At 54.8% G+C, this 17,406-nt stretch overlaps 1 protein-coding gene across 1 annotated transcript in view; it reads left to right on the top strand.

Annotated features, from left to right (window-relative positions):
- The window catches only part of NHEJ1 (non-homologous end joining factor 1), a 41,348-nt gene that overhangs the window by 5,861 nt on the left and 18,081 nt on the right, over positions 1-17,406 (top strand). The window lies entirely within an intron of this gene.

Here is a 17,406-nt window from a genome sequence, read left to right as displayed (position 1 = left end):
CAAGTCCTCTCTCCTTTGCCCAAGGGGTGGTTTCATCAGCAGCTGCAGTGTGAGGTGTGCCAGGCTGGATGGGAGCACTGATGGGGATAGGTAGACTTGCCTAAAGAGGGGTCATGCCCTCTAGCTCTCCCATGGCCCTCTGTGTCCTTGCACTTCATCTCTAGGGCTAGCAGAGCTGGGAACATGCCTGACATGGCTGGATGGGAACTGCCTGGTTGCTGGGAGCTGCCAGAGGTGCGAGCCAGGCTGGCTGCTTCACAGGAGTGTGCCATCAGTGGGGCATATTCACCATACTCACCTGCCTCCCAGACTTGCTCTGGACCTAAACATTGCTGCTGATGGCAGGCAGGGATCAGGTGAATGAGGAGAAGCCATCTCTTTTTAGTTCACCTGTTGCTTTTAGAGGTGATTTTGCAGTGACATATTGTGGGGACAAGAGCTTTCCAGCATGTTATCCATGCTCTGCCTATCACTGTCCTCTTGGCACACTCAGCTCTAAAATCAGACATGTGCTTTGGAGAAACTGGGACTGGAAGGAGACAGTCTTTGATCCTTTTTCGTTACTGGAAATCATCACAGAAGCACTAAAATGATTCAGACTGATGTGTCAGGGTCAGAAATGCTTGATGCCCATTGATGCAAAAGGACTTGGGACCTTTCTGAGTGTTCCTGTGCTCGCTGTGAAGGCACAGGAATGGGGGTCAGGGGTACCTGCTGGGGACCAGGTAGTCAGCCAGGGTGCCAGTGGTATCACACAGGCTTTGGGAGGATGTTACTTTATGAGATGAGCTGAAGTTCTTTTGCAGCCAACAACAAACGATCTGCAGAGTTTCTAAAAATTAGAGATGATCCCTCCTTTATATGTGAGGCATTGCATCCAGTGCAGGCAACTTTCCCCTGGATTATGAAGGACAGAGATGAATTCACTGCTGGACTGCAACTTGAAGGTTGCCTAGGGACCAGTGATCATGACCAGATTACATTCACCCTGGGCACAGAAAGGACATTCCTAAGCAGTAATTTATATCCTTCATGCTTTGAAAGAGCTAATTTCCCAAAGCAGGGAGAAAATTATGAGTGAAATCAGCTCAGAGGAAACAGTTAGATAGAAAAATGTGAATGAAAATGGTGAGCTCTTTCAGAAGAATTTCAGAAGCCACAAAAAGCCACAATTCCACAATCAAGAAAGAGGGCAGCGCTGGCCCAGAGCCCGTTCTGGTTCAGCAGCAAAGTGAAGGCAGCAATTAGAAATAAAAGAGCAGTTTATAACAAATGGGAGAGCGGGAGTAGATAGCAATCAATATAAATTAGAAATTATGAAGTGTAGAAAATGGGTAACAGAAGCTAAAGACATCAGGGAAAAATCATGGCGATGAACAGAAGGAAAGGCTTTTATTTAGTGTAGCAGGAGAAAACCCCAAGCTCCCAGCAATAGGATAAGCTTATTAGTAGACAGAGGTGGTAAAATGATTTATACTGGACCAGACATGGCAGAAGCAGTCAATAAATGTTTCAGTGTTGTCACTGGAAGGGTGCAGGCAGATGTGCCAGAATAGGGGGATGATGAAGTGTCTTTGTAGAAGAGTTATCTGAACAGCATCTGCTAAAGATGAACATCAGGCTTGAAGTTCAGAGTTTTCCAAGAGCTGGTAGAGTCTGGGGCATGGGGGAAGGTGCAGAGTAGGCAGGAGGGGGGTGAGTCAGAGCCTGGAGCACATTGGCACAGGCTGAAAAGATGGTATGGTGGTTGGTGCTGTATGTCCTGAGAACAGTTCAGGAGCAGTGTCTTGGAGCCAGATAGGGAATGGAAGACTCTGGGAGATGCTGCCCCTCTACATCCTCTGGGAGCCAGGTCTGAGCACTGGCTGCAGGGGAGAAGCTGGTGGAAGGATGCAGTTGTGGATTTGGTCTGCTGGGAGGGTGTGTCCTCTCTGCATTCATCCCATTCTTTATAAACCCACTGATGATGCCATCCTGCAGCAATGAGCTGTGAGATGCAAACAGCTGCTGCCTTTGGTTTGAATGTGGTACCCCATTGTTCCTCCTGATGCCTCCTAGGTCTTGTGTTAGTGAGAAACACCAAAAATGCCTTTTCAGCTCTTCACTACCAAAACTGGCTCTTCACCCCAGTCTCTCCTCTCATCTTGCAGCAGAAAGGTGGTCTGGGTGACCTCATTGTCTCTGTGCAGTTACTTCACAGCCTCCAGGCAATTTAATACTGTTTGTCAGCTCCTAAAAGGAGCAGCACAAGGAGCTGGGGTCCCTCAGGACATGCTGTGGGGAGCTGGAAACACAGTGAGCAACTCCCGTGTCTAGGTTTTCAAAAAGATGCTGGACAGTCAGCGCAGAGTCACAGGAATGACCTGAGGACTGGGGACAGACCCTGGCACTGAGGGACTTGGAAGGGAAGAGCTCTGTCTAGCTTATCAGGGAGAAAATTGAGAGGTGCCTTGATTGTAGTGTGTGCGGGTCTTTACGAGGAGAAAAGGCTGGTTAGTGAAGGGCTCTCTTTAACCTTGCAGAGAGCACTGGAGCACAAGCCAGGCACTGGGAGATAGAGCCAGGGAATTCCAAGTTAGAATGGAGGCGCTTGGGTTTGCTCCTGCCAGTGACTGGGGCATGCTCCCAAGGGCAGTGGTTGATCCTCCATCTCTTAATGTCTCCAAAAGTGGGCTAGGAGCCTGCCTGGAAGAAAACCAAGTTGCTGGCTTTGGTCTTGGGATGTGCAATGTTGAACATCAGTGGGCAGGAGGTCAAGAAGAGAGATCTATTGGTCCTTCCAGTATCTCCATCTGTGAAATGGGGCTACAGGTTGTGGATGTTTGGTTGCAGTAAGCACCTCTGGGCTGGAAAGGGATTGTGAGGATGTGGTACAGGGCTCCACAGCTTTGCTTACTTCTCAGATATTTGCTGTATCCCTCCTGGAGAGGAAAGGACCTGTCAGTCCCCAGCGCAGAGCTGCAGAGCCTCTCAGCTTAGACATGCCCTTTATCTGGGCTTGTGTGCACTCTGCTGTCCAGGGCATTTTAACCAACCATGGGGAGTTTTCCAGCAAAGCCCTGGTAATATTTATACGTTTAGGAAATGATGCTTTCACACACACGGTTTTTGGCAAGGGTTCACTGCTGAGCAGCTGCCTGGGCTTGAGCAGAGCTGGAAGGAGAGCAGTGGCTGTGCACAAGCTGAGGCGAAGCTGGTGGCTTTTATTGGCAAGCCCGGGGGTTCACACCATTAGGGGAAGGAGAAGGCGGCTGGAGAGGGCTCAGTGCTTCAGGGCTTCCCCAGCACCATTCCCAGCAGTCTAGGACCCAGTAGGATGGGGATATTTTGTCCCCTGGTGTCCCTCTGGGTTATAGAAATGGCCCCACAGGGCAAGATGGAGTGGCCACAGTTTTGAGGGCCTGCTCCAGCTTGGCCACAGTCAGAGTTTCATGACACAGCTTATTCCAGGGTCTGCACTCCGACTTAGAGGGAGAAGGGTGAGCAGGTCCCTGCAGCGCCGTGCCCCCTGCTCTGAGGAGGGCAGGGACAGGTACGCCGAGGACAAGCTCACGGATACCATCAGTGCAAATATAGCCCCCGTGCCCCAGGATGCTCTGCCCTGTGTATTTTTATCTGCTGTGGCTGGCCCGGGGCGGCTGCTCCACACCTCCGCAAGCGGAGCGCGGGACCTCGGCAAACAGGACGCGGCGGGTTCACGGCTCGACCCCGGGGCCCGGCGAGGAGGAGGAGGATGTACCATCAAAACAAGCAACGCTGCAGAGGAAGATAAACAAACAGGCAGCTTCCAGTGTGGCCCCAGCCGAGGGCGAGTGGGAGCCCCGGGGCCAGGGCTGGCGGTGGTGGCGGCAGCGGTGCTGGCTGACGTCAGGGCGCCCGGGGGTCAGCATCCCTCTCATTGTTTCCCACCGGGGCTGGGACCAGGGCCAGGCACCCGGCCCCCTCCCGTGTGGGGACACAGGCCAGCGGGGCAGGTGGAGGGTGGCCAGGACGCTCTCTGCAGCCACAGGCCATTGCCACCGCGAGGTCCGGCCGGGTACCTGGCTGCTGACTGCCTGCCTCCAGCACCCGCTCTCTCCTTTTTAACAGTAACTAAAAATAAGCCCTGGGTAGCGGAGTGGCCACGGTCTGGCCGAGGACGAAGGCGGTGGTGGCCTGCGTGTTTTGCAGGGTGGGGACGGCATCCCTCAAACCCATGCCAGCTCAGTGCAGTGGAGAGGAAGCAGCCCTTTGGCTCCTTCAAACTAGGGATGTTTTCAATTAGCGCAAGGTAGCTGCGGCTTTGCAGCTGCGACAGGGCCAGAGCAGGGCTGATGGCATGTGTGTGACACGGACTGCGTGCACACAGGGTGCAGGGCTCGGGGGGAACGTGCTGGGGGTGCTCTGCTGGGCTGGGGCCCCTTGCCGTGGGGCTGGGGAAGGAGCTGTGCCCACAGCACTGCTGCTATCAGGGCTAAGCGATGCAAAATTTGTACAGCCCTGAGCAGGTTGGCTCAGGGCGGAGGTGGCAGCATGGGGCTGGCTTGTGGGGCAGCTTGGATGAGCAGAGCAACCTCTTGTCTGCTGCCAAGCATTTGTGCTGTGAGCCCTGTGGGTGATGGTGTCTTGTTCTGGATTGGAGCCACCTGGCTGGTCCTTGCTTCATTCCTGAGCAAGCTTTGGTCACATCATCCCATCACTGCCCTGGGGTTTGAGTTGCACACTGGAAATGCAGTGGGCCATGGCTGTGCTGACCAGAGTGGGACACACAGTACCCTGCAAACATGTGATCTCAAGGAGCTGCACACTGCTGCAAGCAGGAGTGGAGCGAGGGCTGCTTATACTCAGTATGAGCACATGTACCAGAGCAGGAGCCCGAGAACAACACTAGGAGTGTGCATGCTGCTACTGATGGGAACAAGGGGCAGAGTGCCACATCTGCTGGCTGAAGAGGACAGGGGACAGGAGCTAGCACTTAGTGTCCACAGTGGTGCACCTGGGGAGATGCACTGGTGGTCATCACAGTGTGGGTGCTGACCACCGCCTGGGCACAGCCCCCTGCAGTGTTTGCCATAGAGGCCCATGGTGGTTGGTGTTGCGGTGTTATTTATTTATTTGCTGAGGCCCCATCAGGTGGGGGGCACCCAGCCAGGATGCACTTTCGGGGCTGCCACTGGCAGCCACAGGCCGCTTGCACAAGCAGTGAGTCAGTGGAGCTACACGCTGCTAAAACCAGACTTGGCACAGGCACCCCAGAGCAGCAGTCTGCCCGAAAGTGCCCAGACCACGGGCAAGCAGTGAGTCCCTGGCTGCTGGACCAGGGCTAGGCTGGCTGTGATTGCTCCAGCCCTTGCCTCTGCCATGGATGTGGATGCTGTCCCAAGAGCCCTGAGGGGACGTTCCTTCTGGGGATTTGGGGATTTCACAGCCCAACCCCCTGTGATTGTGGCTGTGCCACTGTAAAGAGTGGGTGGCACCTGGGCCAGGTACAGGCAGCTGTCCGCTTGGTCCCAGCCCACTTCGGCCCAGCATCCCCCAATGGATTTTTTGGGGATGGAGGGATGAACAAGCACCATCACAGCCACCCTCCCTGGGGTGGTGCGCAGCGCCTGTCTGGCACCTGTGGTCTGGCATGTACAGAGAACCCTCCTTTCCTCCTTTACAGCTGGGGTGTTCCTCATCCTCTCCATGCCATGCCGTGCTGCGCCATGCAAAGCTGTGCCACAGTCTGCTGTGATGTGCCAGTTGTGCCATGCTGTGCCATGCACTGCAGGCAGCAAGAGGGGCGTCACAGATCTTTTGGCAGAAGGGGCCAGACCCCGCTCCTGCGGGAGAGGCCCCAGCCTGTGCATGGGCACTGGCTGTGCAGTGCTGCTGAGGAGCAGCTCAGCTCCGGGGATGATTGATCTTGTGTCAGCAGGCGGTGGTTTGAGCCAGTGCCAGGCCTCAGCTCAAATGGGAGCATTGAAGGGGGAGAGCCCCTTCCCCCTCCTGAAAGCAGAGCAGCAATCCCCCTGCCACCAGCCCCGGCTCTGCTCCCACATCTTGGCCATTATCAGCCCTGCAGCTGCAGGCAGTGCTCCGCCCTGGGGAGCGTGCCAGGGGCAGCAGGGAGCGCAGAGATGTCTGGGGTCCCAGCCCCACCACGCTGGCTCTGTGGCTGTGTTTGGGCTGCAAGAGGGCAGAGAGGACATGCAGGGATGGTTGGCAGGGGAGAAGGTGTGGAGCATGGTCTGCCCCTCACTACTGTGCCTTGCAGTCACCTGTCCCAGCTCAGGATGTGGCAGCAGCTCCTGGAAGCAAAGGATCTTTTGGGGATAAAAACAGGGTAGACTTTGATGAGGCGCTAAAGTCACTGCTCTGTGTTAGCAAGAGATGTGGCAGCACCTCTGTCCCCAGCTGATGGGGTTTGGACTGGAGTGTTGCCATCCCCACTGTCTCCAAGGGCAGGGGAACAGTGCTGCCTGCAGCCCTGGTGCTGCCCTCTGCAGCTCCCAGCACCCCTTCTGTGCTTGAAATGTCAGTTTTTTTCCCTGTGTGTCCTGAGCCCTTCACTACTTCCTCCATACCCACAGTTGCATCCCTTCTCCAGTGGCATCCGCTGGCAGCTTTTATTGGTGTTTCTGAAAGCTGATCCCTCCCTATCCCATGGGCCAAAGCCTCTGCAGTCTCCTCCGGTTGTGCCAGCCCATGCAGAGGTGATACTGAACAGCTGAGACATCTGGGCAGACAGCAGCACCTGGGAATGGGTTGCTGTGCTCCCCAGGGGACACAGCCATCGGATTCCTGAGTCTGCCTGCTCCCACTCTGCTCAGACCTTTGCACTCTATGTATCTGTATAAGGAAACAGGGCCATTCATGTATTTCTCTCTCTATTTATACCTCTCCCTTTCCGTATTTAGTGTGTGCGCAGGCAGAGGGGGCAGCAAATGCCGGGGCCACTGATGTTCTTGGCTCCAGCACCGGCTGGAATTTCATCCTGGAATGTATCCTGAACCGCTCTGAAAACACGAATAAATCTCTGTGTGTTTTGTGCATTTGTGTACACAAATACATAGACAACGTATAGACATGGAGCCATATAGGGCATTTGTGAGCTTTGCTATTTAAAGGAAGGAATAGTTAGAGGGTTCTCAGTGAGGCAAACACCTCTGGATCAAAGGGATGCAGGGTGCTCTGCTAGTGACCAGGCATCTGAGAAGATAGCTGGCACTTGCTTTGTCCTCTCCAGGGACCTGAAGCCACCCTGTTGGTGACATGTCCAAAGTAGCATGCCCTTCAAGCACCAAGCAGTGCTCTGATCCCATGGTGCCTACATTTGATTGAGATCTCTGCTTCCTGGCTTCCAGCCTCTCAGTGAGACCCCCAGAGAACCAGCTCCTGTGCTGCTAATAGAGGCTACAGAGCCTCATCTGGAGCTGGATGATAGGCAACGATATCAACCCCTCTGTGGCACAGGGTGGGTTTCCAGAGCATCAGGGGTTGTCTCCTGAACATCAACTAGTGCTCACAGCTCTTGAGGAGAGATCATGTGGGAAAGGAGGAAATAAATGCTGGGTAACAGGTCCCAAGTAGGTGCTGAGCCTGGCATCTCCTTGGGATGCTGCAGCATCTAGTGGTCATGCCTGTCTGGGAATGACAATGAAAAGCGGAAAAAAGAAATTTGGTACCAGATCCCAAACAGGATGCTTGGCCATGCCAATTCTTCAGGAGGTGCTGGCAGCTGCCTTGCTGTGGATCCTGGATGAGGCCCTGTTGGGAGCACCACTGGGTCTCCCAGCACCTTTTGGGCAGGAAACAGGCATCCTTTTTTTAGCCCAGCTCAGGGTCACGGTGGCTTCTTGTCTTCTGGATGCTGAAAAACCTGATATCTTGGGTTGAAAATGCCCACGTTTGGTCTCTGGCCAAAGGCGATATGTTTGTGGGTGGGGGAAATTGGAGCAAATTCCTGCTGTGAGTCCTGCACGTGTGCGCGGGCGTGCGGATAGGGGAAATATAGTTTTCCTTTTGAAAAAAAAGCCTTGCTTATTTTTATACAGAACTCCAGAAGGGCTGAAGGTGGAAACTTCATCTGTCAGCAGCTTTCACAGGGGAGCGGGTCCCTGCCTGAGTTTGGGGGGAAACCACAGCTGGGTGTTAATGGGACTGTTAATGAATTAATGTTGGCTGCTGGGGGCCAGCGGGGAACCTGGCTCAGTGCAGCCGGAGCACATGGAGCCCTGCCCGCACGTGGGCTCCAGCACAGCTGCAGAAAGCCCCAGCTCTGGGAGCCATGCACTTGGGGAGGTGTGAGTCTCTCCAGTCAGGCGTCACTCTCTGGGTTGTGGAAACACTTGGAAATGTGGCCGCATTGCCAGGGGGGAGAGGGTCCTACACGCGGGAGTGTGGGTGTGCTACCTGTGGGCATCTGCTGCCTGGGCTGGTGATACCATTTAAGGCTGGGTCTATTCAGCTGCTGAAACCAAACCTTTAAAGCAATTTAAAGTGAAGTGAAATCCCCCCCGGTTTATTTATGGGTTGGAAGCCTGTGTTGCTCAGTCAGTAGCAGCGCTGGTCTCTGCACAGCGCTGCCTATCTGCAGCCCTTCTCAGAGTTATTTCTTTCTCCCCAAAATATGGAAGAGCACCCATGTGAATGCAATAAGCACAGCCATGCCCTATGCTGTGGACTTGGCAGTACCTTTGCAGATTTTTCACAGCTGGTTTGCTGGGAGCAGCTCTAGAGGACAACGAGGAGGTCGTGCTAACTTGCTCACCTGATGCCAAAATGGTAGCTTGCAGTGAGGCTGAGTAATAGCATTGTATCCTGCTTAGACTGGAAATAAGGGGGGGAAATGCAGAGACCATCTGGAAAAGAGAGAGTAAATCCTTTTCTGTAGACTTCTCCTGCTGTGTCCTTCAGGCTCTGCGAGTGAGATCTCAGTCTGTGAGATCTGGGCAAGCCTGTGGCATCTCCTGGGATTTCTCCCTCCACTATCAGACACCTGGTGAACCAATGGGAAAGACTGGCCATCCTGAGGGACAGATGACTGTGCAGGGCAAGGGGTGACAATGCCAAAGAAGAGATAGCCGTGCTGAGGAAGGAAAGACTACACCAAGGAAGGGATGGCTATACTGGAGAAGTGAAGACCATACTGAAGTAGAAATGACCACACTCAGCATGGGACTGTGGATGGACTGGTTCCCCAGCAGAAGATGCTGTTATGGATGGAGAGAGAAAGAGACAGAGCCTCCTTCTCAGCAGAGAGGAAGGCTGAAATAGGCTGAGCTCTTGGGGGCCCTGCTTGCTTCCCGGGGATACTGTGCTTGATGCAGAGGCCACTTGGTTAGACAGACTCTCACCTCAATAGGGAAACCTCTCTGGCATTTGGACCTGGTACCTTTCCTGGGACTTTGTGCTGGTTCTTCATAATCAATCTCCAAGTATGTAGCCAACATCTGCTATCCAGCGCCAAACCCAGCCAGTGGGACTCAGGGCCTGGAGAGGGCAGTGGCTGGGCCCTCTGGCAGGACTGCTCTTTGCAAGGGTGGGCTTTACACAACTTGCTCCCCAACACTGGAGAAGGTCTTTCAGAGGATCCCAAATTCCAGCTTGGAGGGACTCTGAGGTGTTTCTGTGCCCAGCTGCCCGCTCTTGCAGTCCAGCTCTGGCTCCACTGGGCCTAGAGCCCTTCCCAACCCTATCTTAGACAGACGGATATCCCAAAACCCACTGGTCCCAGGGGCTCCCACTCTGTGTCCCTCTGGCTGAATGAGGTGGTGTGCGTGTGCCCAGACTGTCCCCTCCTGTGACTGTACGGTACACACAGCTAAATATATGTCCGTGCAGATACAGGAACTCAGAGGGGCTGAGTGATGCTCCTTTTCTATACCTCTTTTCATGGGGAGAGTTAATGAGATTCATGTCATTAAAGGGCTGATGTTTTGTGGGATGGGAACCTTTTAAACGGGATGTGTCCTGGCTTAGTCATGGCAAATATTTACCAAAAAAAAAAAAGAAAAAAAAAGAGAAAAAAAAAGAGAAAGAGGAAAAAAAAGGGACATACCGTATAAAATTAGAGTTCTGAAAATAGTATTTAGACCAAGTGAGAGAGAGGAACCTAAAACAGAAAATACAGCCCAGTCTGTTCAGGAGTCAGGGGAAGAGAGAGTGGGGAGGCGGGGGAAAGCCAGAGATAAAACGAGAGAAACCTCGGCAGTAAAAACAGCATCTTGGTAAATAGACTATTAAAAAAATTCTGACCCGCTTTATGGCTTTCTTGGCTGCCGTTCAGCTGTGCTGCCCTGGCCGGCACGGAGGGAAGGTAGCAGGAGCCGGCGTCTGTGTGGATGCTCAGAGCCCCAGGACGCGGCTTCCCCCCCCACCCCTGCCTCGGAGCAGCCGCACAGGGCGTTAAATTTAGCCACATAATGATGGCCCTGAGGAGGCAGCCTTTTGTAGCCACACTATAATTACTGCCTCGCTTATAAATTTTATTTTTCTTATTATGTTTCCTCCTCCTCCTCTGCTGGGGAAGGGGTGGAGGGGTCTCCCACACCCCCGTCAAACCCACAGCTCTCTGGAGAGAAGGGGGTACCATGGGATATAGGGGAAGGTGGGCATGACTGCCCAAACCCGGCGCTGCTCTCCTGCCCCAGTACAGGGCTCAGCCCTGCCTTTGGGGATGGGCGAGGTGTGGAGCTAAGCCCAGTGTGGTAGGGTCCCTAAAGTGTGGGTGCCCTGTCTCCCCTGATACTTAGTCTCTCCCTCTCAGGCTGCTTTGGAGATCGACTTGTGCAGGCAGGACCAGGGGATCTCTGGTGGGGCTGCAAGCCCCTGTCACAGCCAGGCAGCCAGGATCCCTGCCAGGCTGTAGGGGATGCAAGGAGAAGCCTTCTGGCCCTGCTTGGCAAGTCCCTGGCTCCAGCCCTGCTGCTGGCAGAGGTGGGAAAGGCAAAAAGGGCGAGGGGTGGCCAGGAGCGGGCAGAGGGTACGGCTCCTCTCCGGGCCAGTGCAAGTGGGGGACAGCTTCAGGCCGGGCAAGAACGTGCCAGAAAAGGTCTCGTTCCCCTCTTGTTTTCCCAAAACAAAGGAAACAGCCTTGCATTGCTGGAAGTCGCGTGCTTGGGCTGTGCTAGCTTGTTATCATCCGATAACCTGGCGACCTGGGAGCTGCCCTGCTCCTCACCCGCCGAGCCTGCACTACGGGATGCGAACAGCTTCCGCATGAGCTGCCCTTTGCAGAGATCCGTTTTCCGCTTCCCGGGCTGGGGGGGACAGAGGTGGGGGCACATGATGGCCCTGGCTGGCCCCAGGCTCACCGTGTGCCACATGCCTGGGAAGAGATCTGCCTCTGCAGGTGATGATGGATGGTGAGGGCAGAGGAAATGCAGAGATAGCAAGTGCCTTGGCATGGCCCAGATGCTGCCATCCCGTGTGCAGCGTGGAAGAGATTTGCAACTCTGCTGTATTTTGCTTTGTCCCATGCGAATTCCCTGAGAGCAGTGTGGAATCCCTGAGGCAGGATGGGCGGTGTGCAGGGCTGGGGGTGGCAGGGGGCCCTTGGGGCATACAGCGATGCCTTCAGAGAAAGAACCCTTGCAAACTGCCAAGTAAGGCTGTCCAGCACCAGGACTGCCTGCTTTCCCTTCTCCCAGGCTCTTGGCTTGGGGAGGATGCTGTGATGCCAAGCTGCCCTAGGGACTTGGATGGGATGGGTGGTCACAGTGGTGTTCATCTGTCACTGTGGGCACATGTGTGGGAGATCATCTCCTTGCCAGAGCTGTGTATGGGGCACGTGCAGAAACAGAGCAGTCTCACCCAGCTGTGCCCAGGGGAGCCGGCTCATCCCAAAGCAGCCCCTTTCTCCTGCCCTGTGCTACAACGGCTCTGTTCAGCGCAACGATGACCTGAAGCAACCTCCATCCCTTGCTCAAGTACCCGTTTCAGGGCAGGTAGGACAATACTAAATCAACTCCTTTAAAGCCTCCTGACCTGCAGCCCCACAGACGTGCTGGTCTCCATCCCTCCCTCATCTCCTGCGGGCACGCTGGGGTCTGGTGCGCTGGCCAGCTGCCCGGGCACGGGGCTGCCTCGGCTGCTGGCCAGCGAGCTCCTGGCCTGGCTGGGTCTGTGCCCTGACCCTCCACCCCACTGCGGGGTCCGTGGCTTGCGCCAGGCGCCAGGGATTCAGCACCGAGGTGGTCGAGGAGTCCCCAGGGACAGCAGCCACCACCTCACTGGTGGTGGCTTGGGAGCCTGGAGAGCTCTGTGGAGCAAGAGACAAAGTGCCCTTTCAGCCTAGGCCCTGGAAAGGTGTCTGTGTGTGTGTGCAGAGGGTAATGCCTTCGGCCCTGGGGAGAGGAGAGGAGAGGAGAGGAGAGGAGAGGAGAGGAGAGGAGAGGAGAGGAGAGGAGAGGAGAGGAGAGGAGAGGAGAGGAGAGGAGAGGAGAGGAGAGGAGAGGAGAGGAGAGGAGAGGAGAGGAGAGGAGAGGAGAGGAGAGGAGAGGAGAGGAGAGGAGAGGAGAGGAGAGGAGAGGAGAGGAGAGGAGAGGAGAGGAGAGGAGAGGAGAGGAGAGGAGAGGAGAGGAGAGGAGAGGAGAGGAGAGGAGAGGAGAGGAGAGGAGAGGAGAGGAGAGGAGAGGAGAGGAGAGGAGAAGGCATGGGCTGGCTCCATCCCCACTGGGAGCCATCCCTGCACGTGTGCCTGTGCATGTGCTTGCGTGTGCCTCTGTGTGCAGGAGGCTTATGCATTTCCGCCTCGGTATATTTACATACGTCATGTGTGTATCTTACTCATCACCGTGTTTTTCTTTCCTTGTTCTTGGGTCTTTCCCCCACCCCCGCCATGGATATATAATTCTTATGGCATTTTATTCTTTGCTTTTATTTTTTTTTTGTCCAAATCTACAGTTTTGGAAGTTGCTGTCTCCTTAGGAAAATAAACTGTATTTTTAGTGCATGTCTGCAAGGCTGCTGATGCTGCCTCCCCCTGCTCATCACTTACTCACTACTAGTTTAAGCTTTTATTTACCCCTTTGCCTCATGCTGGGATGTGGGGGCAGCCAGCAGTGTGCTGGGGCTGAGCAGCATAACAGGAGCATGCCAGAGTTGTCAATGAGTGAAAGGCAGCTCCAATCTGGCCTTTATTGAGGTCTGGGTTTGCGTAGCTCTGGAGCAGCCTGCCCTGTAATCAGTCAGCCACCAGAGTTGGCCAGCCTTGTAATAAAGTAGCTCTATATTTATTTGTTCTGTTTATACGCTGCTCTGTAATAAGTTGGGAGTCTTCCCCACTCCCCCCATTTTCTTTGGGAAGTTCCTCTGGGTCTCTGAGGGGATCTGCCATCCTGTGTGCAGTGGATGCTTGGGGCCCTGCATCCTGGCAGCTGCTCTGGCCACATCTGGGCCATGTGCCTCCAGCTCCATGTGCCCCATACACCCCAATGTCCAACTGTTCCCAACCTCCCCCCAGCATTCCAGCCCCATTCCCCAGTGCAGAGAGCCCTAGTGGCTCCCCTGGTACCCCACATCTCCCCATGGCCCCTTCTCCTCCATCCCTCTTGCCCCCAGCGCTGCCTCTGTGAGTCCCCCTCCCTCCCTCTCTATTTCAACCTTGGGTCTTTTTATAATACATTCATTAAAGGGAGCTCAGTTGCCCTTTCCCCAGTGAGGCTGGAACACTGACAGCCTGTTCACCCGCGTGTCTGTAATTAAACTCAATCTCTGGGTGAATACAACAATGTGACTGCACAGAATAATTCCTGGAGATCCTGACGCCGAGGAGGAGTGTGGCCTGTAAGCAGCCCATTCACGCCTGGCTTTCTATAAATACTTTACTATGTGGCATTAAGAAAACTTCAAGCCCTTTCTCCCCCCCCTCTTTTTTTTTTTTTTTTTTATTAGTGCTACATAATATAGTAATTGTGTGACTAGAAGGTCCCCCCTGTGCCTGCCCGGGTTCACAGGCCTGGGTGTGACCTTGCGCTGCACTGGCCGAGCACGGGAGCCATGCCCAGGGACTGCTGTGCCCAGGGACCTGCCAGCCTCACCAAGGGGATGCAGGTGGCCTGCAGAATCCTCCATCCCAGAGCTCTGCCAGGATAAAAGGCTTACATCCCTAAAACTCTTCCCAGTGGTGTCCCTGCTGGCAGCAGTGCTTGGCTGATACATGTGCTGTCGTCCTGGGAGCTGTGGCTGCTGGAGGGACATACTGATGGATATTGGGGAAGAGGGATGAAGCCTCTAAACTTGTCCCACAAAAGCTGCCCAGTGCCTCTGGAAGCCCTTGAGCAGGGTCTGCATCTGGTGCAGAGTAGAGTGCCAGAAGAATTTCAAGTTCCTCCCATCCCCTCCGTCTCTCATCCCCCTCTGGCTGCTTTGCTGCTGAAGTTCCCCTGCATGGCCCCCACCTGCCCCACTTTATTTATTTTGTGGGACAGCCCAAACTGCCCCCCAGCCCCAGCACTAGGGGCTTGGAGCCCAAAGGAGGAGCAGCTCTGCGGCATTTGCATCCTCACCACTGGCACACTGCTGCAGACTGGATGCCCTGCATGTCAGAGCCGCGGAGATGTGGCCGCGGTGGGTGACAGGGACGCGGCAGATGGCGCCCTGGTTCCGGTCACCGCCTGCCCGATGGGCGGCGGCGGCGGGGCTGCGGATCCGGCACTGCACCTCTGCACCTCGGGCACTGCACCCCGCATCCACAGCACTGCATCTCTGTGTCGCAGGCACTGCACCCTGCATCCACAGCACTGCATCTCTGCAGCCCTGGCATTGCATCGCCCTGGCCGCAGCCTCTGTGACAGTGATGCTTGAAGGCAGCAGGGCTGGTGCCCACGTTGTGCTGTCACCCTGGTCAGCGGTGCAGCAGGAGCCCAGCAGGCTGTCATGCAGCCGAGGAGCTTTCCCCCGCCACTACAGCATCAGCCCCATGTGGGTTAGGAGCAGGGGTGTGCCTGCAGCTGGTCTTGCCCTGGTCTCCCTGCTGCAGAGGTCCCTCCATGCTTACTTTTCTCAGGTCAAATGAATCAGGGCAGATGAGTGAGGTTAGGCTCCAAATTCGGGGGTTCTTGGCCTGTTTTTTCCTTTAGGAAAGGTACAAGAAGGGAAAGGTTTTGGTGGGAGCAGCAGGGAGCTGGGGTCCCAGCTCCTCAGCCCCTGCTGAGGCAAGGCAAGAAGGACTGGAGCCAGCTGAGTGCTGCCCAGCACAGTGTGGGGAACAAACAGCATCAGCGGCCACAGCACACCTCCTCTCATTATTTATTGCTTACTCCTCAGAAAGGGCCTCTGTTTGTCTATTTATGATTTTGCTGCAAAATCTGTTGTTAGAGAGATCAGAAATTTTACTTAAACCTCAGCTCTTGAAGTGATGGTACTGCTCCATCGACCATGCTCAACCAGTGCTGGCTCTTCCATTCCAGCTGGGATCAGCAGTTATTCTCTCAGACATCAACACCACTGTGGGCTGTTGTCATCCAAAGAAGAGACCTTTATCCATTTCCCCTCTTCAGCCTTTCACTTGTCACTTCGATAGCTCATCTTCAAGCTGCCTCCAAGTTCAGGGGTACTTCCAGGGTCTCCCCACAGCCAGCTCTCCTGCCTCTGCCCATAGTGAGGGCTTGGGCTTCTGGGAAGCTCTGGCAAGGCTTCCTGAGACCTGCACAGTGGTCTGTCCCTTGCAGCTCCACAGAGATGTCCCTCTGTTCTGGAGGCTTCTCATGGGCTCAGGTCTCAGCAAAGCTGCACAGTGTGAGCCAGGGTGCCCTTCCCCTGGCTCCTTTCCATGCCAGCCTGTCTGTGCAGCTCCCAATGCTGCTGCCTCCCCTGCCTTTTACTTATGTGTTTTTACGGCTCAGAGGGAGCCGTCCTGCCCCAATTCCCCGCATGCTCCTAATTTCATAGTTCTCTCCATATATCCATATATATCCATATGGCATTTGATACAGGTTTTATGGGCATTTCCATACATTTTACAGACACAGCCATTACAGAGCCAGGTTTCACCCGAGAAACCTCAGGGGAGCAGAGCACTGAATCGCCTTAGTCTTGGCCCCAGAACAAGGCTCTCTTCTCTCCCTTGCTGGGGCTGCCGCTATCAGCGCTGCAGAGGGCTGGGGGATGGCTTGGGGCTGGTGTGCCAGCCTTGAGAGCCAGGATGCTGCCTGCAGCCTCCTCCATCCTGCTTCTTGCAGCCTTGTGCTGCAAACCCCAGGGCTGTCACTTCTGCCCTTTGCTCCCTCTCCAGATGGATGCTGCTGGCAAGGGACTGTTTTGAATTCAGGACCACAGTCTGTATGGCTGGGTTGCCAGTATCCAGCCTGTTTGTCTGCCTGTTGGGCTGTACATCCAGCTGGCTGTGGGGAATGGAAGCCCCTGGTTGTGGTGCAGAGAGTGATGCCATCCCAGCTCTCGGGGCAGGGACACCGACACACAGGGCTCTGAACTGCAGCTGCTGCAGTGCATGCAGAACATCTGACCTCTGACACAGTGGCTTCTGGCTGCTGGAGGGGCAGAAAACACATCCAGGTGCATGCAGGTGTCTGCACATATTTTGGCCTGCTTCAGAGGCTGCCAGCACGGCTGTAATGCCCCACACTGCACAGGGGCTGATTGTGTTCCCAGCACAAGGGAAGAAGCCTCAGATCTTGTTTAAAAAGAAGTTGGGTAACATGTGTCTTCATCTTCACCATGGCCAAACCCTGGAGCAGTCTGAAGTGCAAATCTAAGGCATCACCATGACATTGTCTCTAGGTGCTGGGCTGTTGAGCGCTGTCTGCAGGGGAAGATGGACTGGGACAAGTGCATGCAGGGTTACATGCACTTAGCAGCCCTTAGCTCCCCCACAACCTATTGCTACTTGACAGGGGCAAACATAGCAGTATCTGGCCTCACGTCAGGACCCCAGTTCTCCTGGCCTCGCATTGGACTGATGGGATGAGGAATTTTCCACCCTGTGTGTGAATTCCCATTTGCAGGGCAAATGCCCACTCCCACCCAGCACTGCCTCTAGGACTGCTCCTTGATGCTCAGCCATCCTAAACATGGCTGTGGCATCATCCAATCCAGCCCTGCATGTGAGCAGTGCCCTGGATCCGCTATTAATAGCAGCTCCCCTCTCCCCTTTTGAGGGCTGGTGGGAGTCCAGGGTACATCCCACTCTCTTTTCTTGAACAGATCCTGAAAGCAGCAACCATTTGTGGCTTCCCTGGCCAGCATGTCTTTCCTTGGCCTCCAGCATGTTCTATTTTCTGTGCTGTTTACTGTTCTTCTGTGGGCTGTCAGGTTTCCATGCTGGGGAAAGGCTTGTAAATGGGGGGTGGGCAGCGAGTCCGGACGGAGTGGCTACGGGAAGGCAGGGATGGAGGAGCACAGACATGGCCTTTATCACAGCCTAGGGGATGTGTGGCTCATAAATCCAACCCAGGCAGATAGGGGATAAATCATCCCAGC

This window comes from Fringilla coelebs, assembly GCF_963513975.1.
Source record: "Fringilla coelebs genome assembly, chromosome: 7".
NCBI lineage: Eukaryota > Metazoa > Chordata > Aves > Passeriformes > Fringillidae > Fringilla > Fringilla coelebs.
Note: the sequence above shows the minus strand (reverse complement) of the source record. Positions and strands in the feature narration are given on the sequence as shown.